At 38.7% G+C, this 11,988-nt stretch overlaps 1 pseudogene; it reads left to right on the forward strand.

Annotated features, from left to right (window-relative positions):
* The window catches only part of LOC121971525, a 126,413-nt pseudogene extending 123,384 nt beyond the window's left edge, over window positions 1-3,029 (forward strand).
* Window positions 3,030-11,988: the final 8,959 nt, after the last annotated feature.

Raw genomic sequence — 11,988 nt, forward strand, 5'->3', positions numbered from 1 at the left:
CATCATTTTCACTCCGACATGCCCATTTAGATCACCTATTAAAATCATTTCATTTGGTGAAATATCTTGTAATATTTCATCCAAGTCATCCCAAAACCTTAATTTGGTAGCTTCATCTATTCCTACTTACGGTGCATATACGTTAATTATGTTCATAGTTTCTTTTGCCACTATATCTTAAAGGTTAATATTCCATCTCCTTTTCTAACTACTCCTACAACCTCATCTTTTAACGAATTATCTACAATAATACTCACTCCATTTCTTGCTTTACTTTTTCTTGTGTACCGTAACTTAAAACCCGAGTTCTCTATCAGTTTTGCCTTTTTTCCTATCCATTTTGTCTCTTGTACGCACAAAATATTAATTCTTCTTATAATCATCGTGGTTATTATTTCCATTGATTTATCAGTGAGGGTGTCTATGTTCTATATTCCAAATCTTAGATTATTAGTTTTTTTATCATATTTATTCTTATCTAACTTATGATGTGAGAACTCTTGTCTATTTAACACAACACCCAAGTTCTAATAGAGATGTAGCGGTCATTGCCGATACATTACGGTCGGACCCTGCAATATGAACTCTTTCATTTTAGCACTACACCCGAGTTCTGGAGATGTAGCGGTCCTTGTCGAGATGTTACAGTCGGATCCTGCAACGTGTTCCTTCCGGGGACAACCTAGCATTAGCACAATAATTTAATGAATCCATGCATTGAATATTTGCCAGTTTTAATGCTGGCTGACAACCTAACGCACCCCTCCTCCTTTATCCGGGCTTGGGACTGACCATGATAGGTCGTCACGGGCGGAGTTTACATCATACATGTTATTAATAATTCAATTTCTTGAATGACTGCATTATGTCAAGATACATTTTAATAAAATAATATAAGAAATCTCATGATGATTATGCATTTCACGTTGATGCTTGTGGTGCTTATCTCTGTATTAAGTTTTTCACATTATCTTGCTTAGGGCTATTTAACAAGTATTCGGATGTTCATAAGCTGAGTATAGATGCAACAAACTTTGATACATTCACTTTGTTTTTCAGTAAATGTTTATATTGAGAGAGCTGTTTGCATTCTGCCTCTGTTTGATGCACATTTGTCTCCCTTGTCACAGCTCATCTAATATCTGCTGACAATTTCTTGTTTTTACTTACAATAAATCATAACATAACGTTGTTCCATAAATCTTTTTTTATCCTCAAGTTTAAACTGTAATTTCTCTATCATATAGGTGCCTTCATTTTTCATACGTAAGCTGGTTATACAACTCTTTGCTTTCATCAATATACAGCTCTTTAATAGGTAATTGCTTGTTTCGTTATGTTTGAACATCTTTTACTTTCACTAGCATAACCCAAAACCTTAAAGGCATATTGTTATTGTTTTGCTGAATTGATAGTCTTTTACTGCGGCGTGAATGTTGCACATTTTCAAATGGTGAATATGTTAAATCTGGACTTACATTGCTGGAAAAGTGGATTTCTGATGTCACAGAGGAGGTGGATATTGCTTTCTCACAGATTAAATTTTTTGTTTGCTTGAATTAATTTCTAGTATTATGTTGCAGTATGCGGGAACCTCATGGCATGAGCTTAACTACATCAGGCAAGCTGTTGGGTTTCTGGTAATCCATGTTCTCTTACTTATAAATCTTGACAGTGAAATATTCTTTGCTTATTTTTTTACAAACACGGCAGATTATACATCAGAAACGGAAGAAAACTCTTGAGGAGATTACACAAGACCTTTGCCCGGTATAGTTAATTTGTTTTAGAAATTTATATTACTGCTCATCATTCATCAGGCTTGTCATAATCCATCATTAAAGAACAGAGAAAATCTTGTCTTAAAATAATACATGAGAATTCAGTTTTACCCCCAACTATTTCTGTATCTGAGCAGGCACTGAGTTTGCAACAAATTTATCGCATATGCAAAATGTATTGGGATGAAAGATATGGTACACAAAGCGTATCAAGTGAGGTATGCGATCTTGATTCAGTTTTTGTGTATGGCTAAATTGGTATCTGAGCTGTAATTCTCTGACCATATACAGGTCGTTGGAATGATGAGAGAGATGGTCAACAAAGATACGCAGAATCTTGCATCAAATTCATTTTTGTTGGATGATGACATATGGTATGTTCTTTACAAAGAAAAATGAATTTTGGTGTATGGTTATTTGAATCTTCTCTTCTACTTCTGTTTTTTCTGTTTTAGCATGGATTACAAAATTTGTGAAACTTTTATTTTATTTTATTTTATGTTCTTTGAAATGCCTATATGATATTCTACTGTATTCTCCATGCATTATTGGATAATTTCCTTCATAGTTTAAAATCTCATTCCATGCCGGATGACACTGTTGAAAAGTTATTGAAAGAGTATCGTTCTGGTCAAAGCTTAAAACTCCGACAATACCCAAGATTTTGTACTTCGAGTTCCTCTAATGTTAATGGTGTGCACAACCTCAATATGCATCATGACTTGAATGTCTTATGTTAACAATGATTTGATATACATGCATTATTGAGATTTTTGTCTTTAAAAATTTGGAGAATGTTTGAAGATAGACAGAGAGTTATGCTAATAAATATCCAGCAATTATGATAGTCTGTTTCCTTTCTGCAGCATTCCATTCTCAACAGAGGATATATCAAAGGCCATTCCTGCTATAGATCCAATAGATATTGAACTTCCACAATTCCTTCAGCATCCGCCATCGGCTCTTGTCTTGCAGCAGTTTGAGCTCACGCCAGCATAACTTGCAGAACATGATCTTGTTGGTAAGGAACTGTTCTTTGGACATGAGCATGGTTTTGTTCTACTGCCATCAAAAATGTGCACGACAACAACATTGGGAATGTTGGGCTACATCCACAATGGGTGGCAGACCATTTTATTCGGTGATCAGGTTGGTCATTATGTTATAACATTGTATGGTAAGATGTATTTATTTTGCATCAATGTAAATATTGAATTACTTCCTAACTGTTAATTGGTAGTTTCATCTCTTAGTAACTTCAATGTCTACGCTTCCAAATATTTATAATTTATGCCTAAAAGCCAGGGGAAATGATTCGGAAAGTATGCTTGTTTTTTAACTTATGAAATTTCATCACTTTTTATATGAATAAAGAATCGTGATGGTAGGAGTCTCTCCTATCAAGCTAGTTATGATGTATAATTTTAATGAGTTCAGTATATTCCCAATAGAGTGCTGACTTTCAAAAGTTGTGACTTGGTGGAAAGTTCAAAAGTGCCTAACTGACAAACTACAGAGACAAACATAACTGAGTGTGAGGATAACAGAGTTTTCTTAATTTGGATGAGTAAGAGACTTGAACTGATTGGAGTGGTCTTAATGTACCATGATCTGTTCGGAGGACTTGAATTTAGCAGTTGCATTTTGTGAGGGAACTTGTAATTCAGATATTGCTCCGGATTTGCTGGAATTGAATAGTCAAGACTGGAGGACTTTCCCTTTGTTGAATAGATGTGCTACATATTCTTCATTCTTATTGCAAAAGACATCTACTATCAGTAATGCTGATACCATTCTTGATAATCTGCCTTTCTTCTCCAAGTTAACACTCTATAGACTGATTGTAATTATCAGTAGTGTAACTTTGAACATCAAATGCCTGTATTCCTCTCTTCTCTTTAATTATGATAAGTGTGGGATCAACATAATGTAAAGATGCTGGGCTTTTTGATAGATCTGGATGCACTTTTTGAAGAGGTGGTGGCAATGGTTTTCTTGCCTTAGCCCTCTCCTATTTTTAATCCAAAGTGTTGATTGCAAAACCACTAAGATAACTAGTTGATAATATGATTGTTGGTTTCTCCTTTGTGATTAATTGATGAACGTGTTTAAGTTAGAAATTGTGATTTAACACATTGTGCTTTAATTGTGTAGATAACACAATGTTTTATTATGAACACGACAGTGTGAGATGATTCGATATGGATGTGGAGTTTATTGGAGCCATTTTTCAATATACAAGTTTAAATTTAGAGAGAAAACTTGCAAATTAAAATTTAGCTATCCTTTAAACGTTTTTTTATCTGAAATTTATGTTTATTGGTAATGGAGCTTCATCGCGGTGTGGGAGGGAGGCACGGGAAACAGAAACCTTAGCTTTGTCGCAGGCCTTGCAGCGAGTGAGGGGGGCTCAAGGGAGGGCGCGACTAGGGTTGACTTCTTGTCTTCACGGGGAGTGTCATTGCAGGGAGTTTCGTCGTGTCAAGGGAGGGTGGGAAGAGAGGGCTCGTCTTGCTGAAGGAGGGTGCCTTAGAGAGGACTCGTTGAGTCGTTGTGGCGAGGGAGGGCTTTGGTGAGGAGAATTGCGAGGGAGAGAGAGCCAAGGAGGGTTAGGGCTCTGACGATGGTGAGGAGAATTGCAAATGACGGGATGAGAAAAAGCATATATATATGTTGCAAATCTTATGCTGCAGACTCATTCGGTCCTCACTCGGGATGTCTATGATTCATTCAAGCACCTGTATGTTGATGGTATAGTTTTTTTTTAAAAAAAAAATTTTATTTTTTTTTAGTTTCGGGGTTAATCCAATTAGATTTTTTTGTCTTTAGGGTTTATGGGTTGAGTTTGATGTTCAAGCTACAAAAATTAAAATAAAAAAAATTTAGGTACTCATGTGGTATAATATATGTATTTAGGATGCTTCGAGTTTAAGATTTAAGTAATTTTTATTTTTATTTTTAAAAAAAAAAAAATCGAGATGCTTGGATTAAATTCAGGCACCTCGACCAAAAAAAAAAAAAAAAGAATTGAGATGCCTGAATTCCAAGTGCTTAGACTAATCTGTCATGGACCGTTTTGTAATGTGTGTGTATAAATATAGTCACTCATGGCCAAACAAGAAGGGAAGCTCGCCGATTTAGTCTTGGCGTGTGCTTGGTCCTAACTTGAATACTATTGTTGTCCATACGACAAGGACATGAAAATCTCGTCTTCTTGCTAATATGGCAAGCCTTCATGCGATCTACAACTTTCTAGTGCCCCAACAAATAGCAACTTCGATCCCAATGGAGATACCCCATAAACCTCCATCATCTAGTATCTAAGCATCTCCCTTGTTGGTTCTCAAGAGCAAAATTGACTCCCATGGTGATGCAGTATAGGCCCGTGGAGGTAAGGTTATAAATGAATCGAACATTCATAAACAAATTTGGTGTTCAACTTAATAAAAACAAAATCAATTAAATAAATAAATTTGAATAACTCGTTAAATTAAACAAGTTTGAACACATGTTATATGTTCATAAATAATATTCACGAACAATATTTATGAATAACATTTGTAAATTATGTTCATCAATAAACTTTTATCAACATCTAAATAAATAATTTTTTTAAAAAAATGAACAAATAAATGTATATATCAAACTTAATAACCAATCAAACTAGCTTAAAATGTAAAAGTTTTAAATAATCAAATAAACTTAATTGAAAGTTCGATAACATCTAAACGAACTAAGCTCAAGTCAAAGTTGAACCAAGTTCAAACTCATAAAAAAGGAACCAAGTCAAACTTGAACAATCATTTCTCACTTGGCTTGACTTGATTTCCTTATCAAATAAGCTTGAACACCGTAAAACTTGACTCGGCTTAGCTTATTTACAACCCTACACGGAGACATCCATTTTGAGCTACCACCATTTGTCTAGAATATTAAACTCTGGCTCGATCTTTAAATCCCCATGCCTCTATCCTATGTTCGCCTTTGTGTTGTCCTATGCCCACTTGAAAATCTATCTATCCTATACATTATTTGGCAATTGTTTCCAACCGGCAAACACATGCTCATTCCTTCAATACCAAAAAGCCCGGTGCATTGTATCATACATAGTCGCCCAACTTTCTCTTAGAAGAGAATCATTCACACACTCTAGATTTCACTCCATCAACCTTATTAACTTCCATGAATTTATCACTATCGTAGTCATGCAACAAATGTAAGATTGTCTAATCAATTTGCATAAAACAATCTACAAATGTTGCTTAATTGTCACCGACATCTCTAGAAGTCCCACATTAATCGTCTTTCAAATGTGACTGTTGATGCACTACAACACTATCCATGACCAAACTCTATTCCAAGTCTTGTCTCTTCCCGCTAGGATAAACTTTTGGTTGTCCAATCTTTTTCTCTAACAAGGTACGGTAGCAAGTTTGACCGAGTACAATATAATTCATTACCTGCATTCGCCCAAAATAGTTCATCGTCGATGACACTTCCTATATTGCAAGTGATGTCTAACAACTCGAAGAGCACCACTAAGGCAAGAAAAGCATAGGTTCTCTATCGACCATATCGAAAACAATCACCTATTGTTTCTCCACCAAAACTTTGCACCTCATTAAATCAAAGAGAGCATCTAACAAAAGGATCCATTTTTTTTGTCCAAAAGTTTATTTTGACACCTTTTCCTCAACAACGCCCATATCCCTCTTGAATCTTCACCATGTCTAGCACAAGCTCTTATACAATCCAGAATCTAAGCTTTTCTCCATAGACTCTTTAGGTCATGTTTGGTTTAGGGTTATCGTGGATAACTTTGATTATCCGTTAACGGTTATCCACGATAAACGTATTTGTTCGAGGTTTTCTTGAATTCTAAAGTTTTTTTTTTCAATTCCGAAACGTTAGCAAACGTCATCAATCTCGGCATCCCATCCGGAATCAGAAAACCTCGGACTGTAAAATTGTTTTTTAAAATATCCTCGGAACGATCGGATCCGTCGAGCACGAGTGAGGTTGTGCAGGATCGGCAGTGGGGTGGTGTTGGAGGTGGCAGCAGGTTGCGGCAGTAGGCTCCATGTTCCTTCACGCGCGCAAATTGCCGCTGAAGCTTCATGTGCATGTGGTAGTGGCACAGAGGCACGACAGCTAGAGGTGGCAGCAGTGGACGATGGCAGTGGCCGACACAACGGGAGCGGGAGTGGAAGAAGCGGAGAGGAAAATGACGGATGATTTATTTTAACTTTCGTATTTGATTAAAACTTTTGTAAATTAAATCAATCAATTTTTAGCTATAGTTGAAATAAATTAAATAGACTTAATCTAAAGCCCTATAAAATTATCTAAAAAATTCTAAATAATAAAAAAATATTAAAATATTATCCAATTTTATTTATTTATATATATATCACTATTAATAATATTATTATCATTATTAAACCAAGAATAATGTAGTAAAATATTGTTGGATTACAAACAATCTGTTGCCGGAGATTTTTCAGGGTATTAGTTGAATTTAAATATACCGAATTTAAATTCACTTATATGTTGAAAAGACCTGAGCGGATGATCTCAGGCTGCCAGTAGGGGCTGGTTTCTGCCAAGTGATGAAGGCAGTCTGCACTGTGTTGATCGGGCGGGCATAGCAGATCAGAAAAGTCGACCGAGCAGTATGGCGGACCGGGCAAAGTCTTCGTCAGATTAGAGAGGCAGATCGGGCAGACCGCGAGGTTGGTCGGGCAGAGCAGACCGGCCGAGCGAGAGGCAGACAGATCAGGAAGACAGGTCTGTCAGAAGGCAAACCGGACAACAGATAGGTCGGGCGGCAGATCAGTCGAAGCAGACAGGAGTCGGTCCGGCGAACAACTGAGCTCGAGCGGGGGGAAAAGACTGAGAGGGCAGATCGGCCGAATGGGCGGATCGGTTGAGTGAGCAGGTCGGATCGGCCGAGCGGAAGGCCGAACGAGAGGATCAACTGAGGCTTGCAAGTCGCAGTTTCGTTGAAACAGTCGCCTCCACCTCCGGATGTGCTTCGAGACTTACTCGGGTCGTCTGTTTCCCAAGATACAACGGTCTGATCGTGAAATCCACCAAGCACTGGTGATCACGGCGAACTGAGAGGAACCCGATCGCTATCACGGGCACTCTGCGGAGCAGGAGTTGCATGATAGAGGAGGGGAATGAGGCGGAGAAATTCTGCTTGCTTCTTCTGTGTTTTTTTGCCTATGATCAGAGCCTCCTTATATAGGAATATAGGAACTCAGATCAATGGAAGCATTAATGGTCGATTAATGATCATTACTCGCCGGTAGTGAAACGTCCACCGTTTCACTGATTATTCCTCGATCGTTTTGCTTCGGCATTAATCTTGAATTTAATGCATTCGTTTCACAGTAGCAAAAATATCAACGTGGCAAAATGTTGGTTGCTCCACTTGGGCAAGTTTTTGCCCCGACCGGTCCGACATTCGTGTGCACAGGTCGCGCTCGCACATGAGTTAACTTGGATCAGTGCAAATCCAGGCCATGGATTTGCACCCCCCCCCCATTTCACACCCACACGTGAGAGAGAGTCTCTCCCTATGCATTTGTTCACATCCTCAATGTATGTGAATCAATATAAACCAACAAAAGTGCCTTGAAACTCCCAATGTGGGACTAAAGTCTCATTCACAATGGAGCTTCTTCTCTTTCACCTCTTTCTCCATTCACACTTATTCAACAATCCCCAACATGAATGGAGATAGGGTATGTGATAGCATTCAGTAGTTGAGTCAAGTATAGGATAGGTTGTATTACCCTTTGAACCTTCTCTTGTAAAGATCTGGTTGCTTACTGACTGATAATAGACACGATGTCCTTGAACTATACTGTCGTTTGTGTAAGTAGTGACAAATCTCACCCAAGATTCTCCCTGATACAACTCAGTTCTCATGAGTGTGTTCGTTCTTGGCCATGAACACGCCTGGTTCTATGAGAAGCTCTAAGAATTGTGTCTCCAATTCTCTTCGAGCGGCCCCACTTCTTTCTCACATAGGTCCTCAAGAGTTGTCATCTACTCTTCTTGATCATTAAAAGTCCATTGGCTTACCCTGGTCTAGTCACTGTTTCATTGAGCTATCCCCCCTATAGTGTGTCTAGTCAGTGTAGATTAGTTGTCCCTTTGAACTTAGTTCTTAGGATCTCCAGTCAGCATAGGTTGGGTGTCCTCTGCACTGATCGCTGACAACGACATCAAGCTCATTCCTCTTGATGAGCTTGCAACTAACTCTCGATTAACCCCTTGGTTAGCGGATCCGTTAGATTATCTTTTGACTTCACATAGTCAACAGTGATAGCTTCCGTTAAGAGTAGTTGTCTAACGGTATTATGTCTACGACGTATATGTCTAGACTTACCATTATACAGATGACTTTGTGCCCGACCGATTGCTGATTGACTATCGCAATGTATGCAAATCACCGACATCGGTTTCAGCCATCGTGGAATATCTTCTAAGAATTGCCGTAGACATTCAGTCTCTTCACCACACTTGTCAAGAGCTACAAACTCAGATTCCATCGTGGATCTGGTTATTACGGTTTGCTTAGAAGATTTCTAGGAAATGGCTGCACTTGCTAGAGTGAAGACATATCTACTCGTAGACTTAGAGTCTTTTATATCAAATATCCAACTCGTATCGTTGTATCCTTTGATCACAGCAGGATATCTTGTATAATGCAGTCCAAATTCATGAGCATACCTCAAGTACCTCAGTACTCTTGTTATTCCTTTCCAGTGCTCAACACCCGGATTACTCGTGTATCTACTCAGTTTACTTACTGCGTAGGCCAAGTCTGGTCGTATACAACTCATCAAGTACATCAGACTTCCAATTACTCGAGAGTACTCTATCTGAGAGATACTTTCACCTCGATTTTTCGATAGATGTTGATTCGTTTCTATCGGCGTTCGTGCCAACGCAGTATCACCCTTGGCGAATTTCTCAAAAATCTTGTCCACGTAATGGGACTGACTAAGAACAAGTCCTTCTGTCGTTCTAAGAATTTTGATTCCTAGAATCACATCAGCTAGACCCATGTCTTTCATGTCAAATCTTGAGTTCAACATGTCTTTAGCGGATTTGATTATCTTATTATTACTCCCAATGATAAGTATGTCATCCACATAGAGACACAAGATGACATAGTCACTCTCTGTGGCTCTTATGTAGACACATTTATCACATTCATTGATCTTAAATCCACATTCTTTCATGACATTATCAAATTTCTCATGCCATTGCTTTGGTGCTTGTTTCAAGTCATATAATGACTTCACTAGTCTACAAACCTTGTTTTCTTGTCCTGGCACAGAAAACCCCTCAGGTTGCACTATGTAAATTTCCTCTTCTAAATCCCCATTTAGAAATGCAGTCTTTACATCCATCTGATGTATTTCGAGATTCCATAGAGCGACAATAGCCAATAATACTTTAATGGAAGTTATTCTCGACACCAGAGAATACGTATCAAAGTAATCGAGGTCTTCTCGTTGTCGGTATCCTTTGATTACCAATCTGGCCTTATACTTATCGATCAAGTCATCTGACTTCGTTTCTTCTTGTAATTCCACTTGCAACATAGTGGTGTACTTCCCGGAGGAAGATCCACAAGTTCCCAAGTGTGATTTTACAAGATAGATTCTATCTCAGATGCAATTTCCTCTTTCCAGTGAGGTCCGTCAGAAGAGCCTACAACCTCTGACTAACTTCGGGGCTCACTCTCCAACATGAAAGTGATAAAATCCGATCTATAGGATTTTTCTACCCGAGCTCTTTTACTCCATCTAGGCTCAACCTCCACGGGTTCATCGTCATCATCATCTTCTTCTTCGCCTTGTGGTTTGGTTGCCCGTTTTGAGAAGCTAGCATCCTTCTGGGTCTTATACGGAAACACATGCTCGAAGAACGAGGCATTTCTCGATTCGATTATCGAGTTTTTGTGAATCTCCAGTATGTGTGACTCATTTACACAAAATCTATATGCAATGTTGTTTTGTGCATATCCAATAAATATGCAATCAAAAGTCTTTGGTCCTATTTTAATCATTTTCGGATCAGGCACCAACTCTTTGGCAATACACCCCTACATTCATAAATATTTGTAGGACGATTGTCTTCCATTCCACAACTCATAAGGGCTCTTATCTATTTTTTTCCGGGGCACCTTATTTAAAAGATAATTAGTTGTTAACACAGCTTCCCCCACATGGACTCTGGTAATCCAGAGCTCAATAGAAGAGCATTCATCATCTCCTTTAGAGTTCGATTTTTTCGCTCAGCAACTTCGTTTTGCTGAGGAGTATAAGGAGCTGTTGTTTTGTGTCTGATCTCATGTTCAGCACACAACTCAGCGAACGGTGACATATATTCACCGTCTCGGTCACTTCGAACCACCTTAATCTTTCTATTAAGCTGGTTTTCAACCTCATTCTTATAGAGAGTAAATTTCTCTATAGCTTCATCCTTACTTTTGAGAAGATACACATAACAGTATTTTGTGTTATCATCAACAAAAGTGATGAAGTATTTATTACCACCACGTGTTGGCGTACCTTTTAGGTCGCACACATCAATGTGAAAAGGTGAATACGCTCGCCTCCAGTGCCCCCGCCAACTCGTCTCAGAGCCAATACGGAGGAGGTAAATCACGGACGGTTATTAGCCTTTGGAATAGTGACTAGCACATAAGGGAGACATTTACCTCGGCTTTGCCGAGATTCGAATTCCAGATCTCATGATGATAACATCTCATGTGCTAACCACTAGATCCATCCGAGGGGATTAATCAAGATAGCATCATGCAACTTCTCCATGAGGGCTAAATTTTCCACCCTCAAGCCTTTCAAGCTTAGATCTCCCGTATTTCCATACTTGAATGAGCTTTCCTTATGTATTCCTAATCCATTACGTGGCTAAGGGAGCCAGGCATGGCAGGTCTGGGGCTCGATCAACATAGGTATAGGACGCCGTGAACATGTGACCAGGTTGGTTTGACTCAAAATGGAACTCGAGTCAAGTCAATCTGATCGATGCCCGAGTTCATCAGTTCATCTCAAGTCAACCCGACTCATAGTTGAGTTCAACTCAAGCCAACCTGACTCACGGCCATGCCTGAGTCTAACCATTCAAAATCACTCTCGAGCTCAGATGACATGATGATTAT

The sequence above is a fragment of the Zingiber officinale genome, chromosome 4A, assembly GCF_018446385.1.
Source record: "Zingiber officinale cultivar Zhangliang chromosome 4A, Zo_v1.1, whole genome shotgun sequence".
Lineage (NCBI taxonomy): Eukaryota > Viridiplantae > Streptophyta > Magnoliopsida > Zingiberales > Zingiberaceae > Zingiber > Zingiber officinale.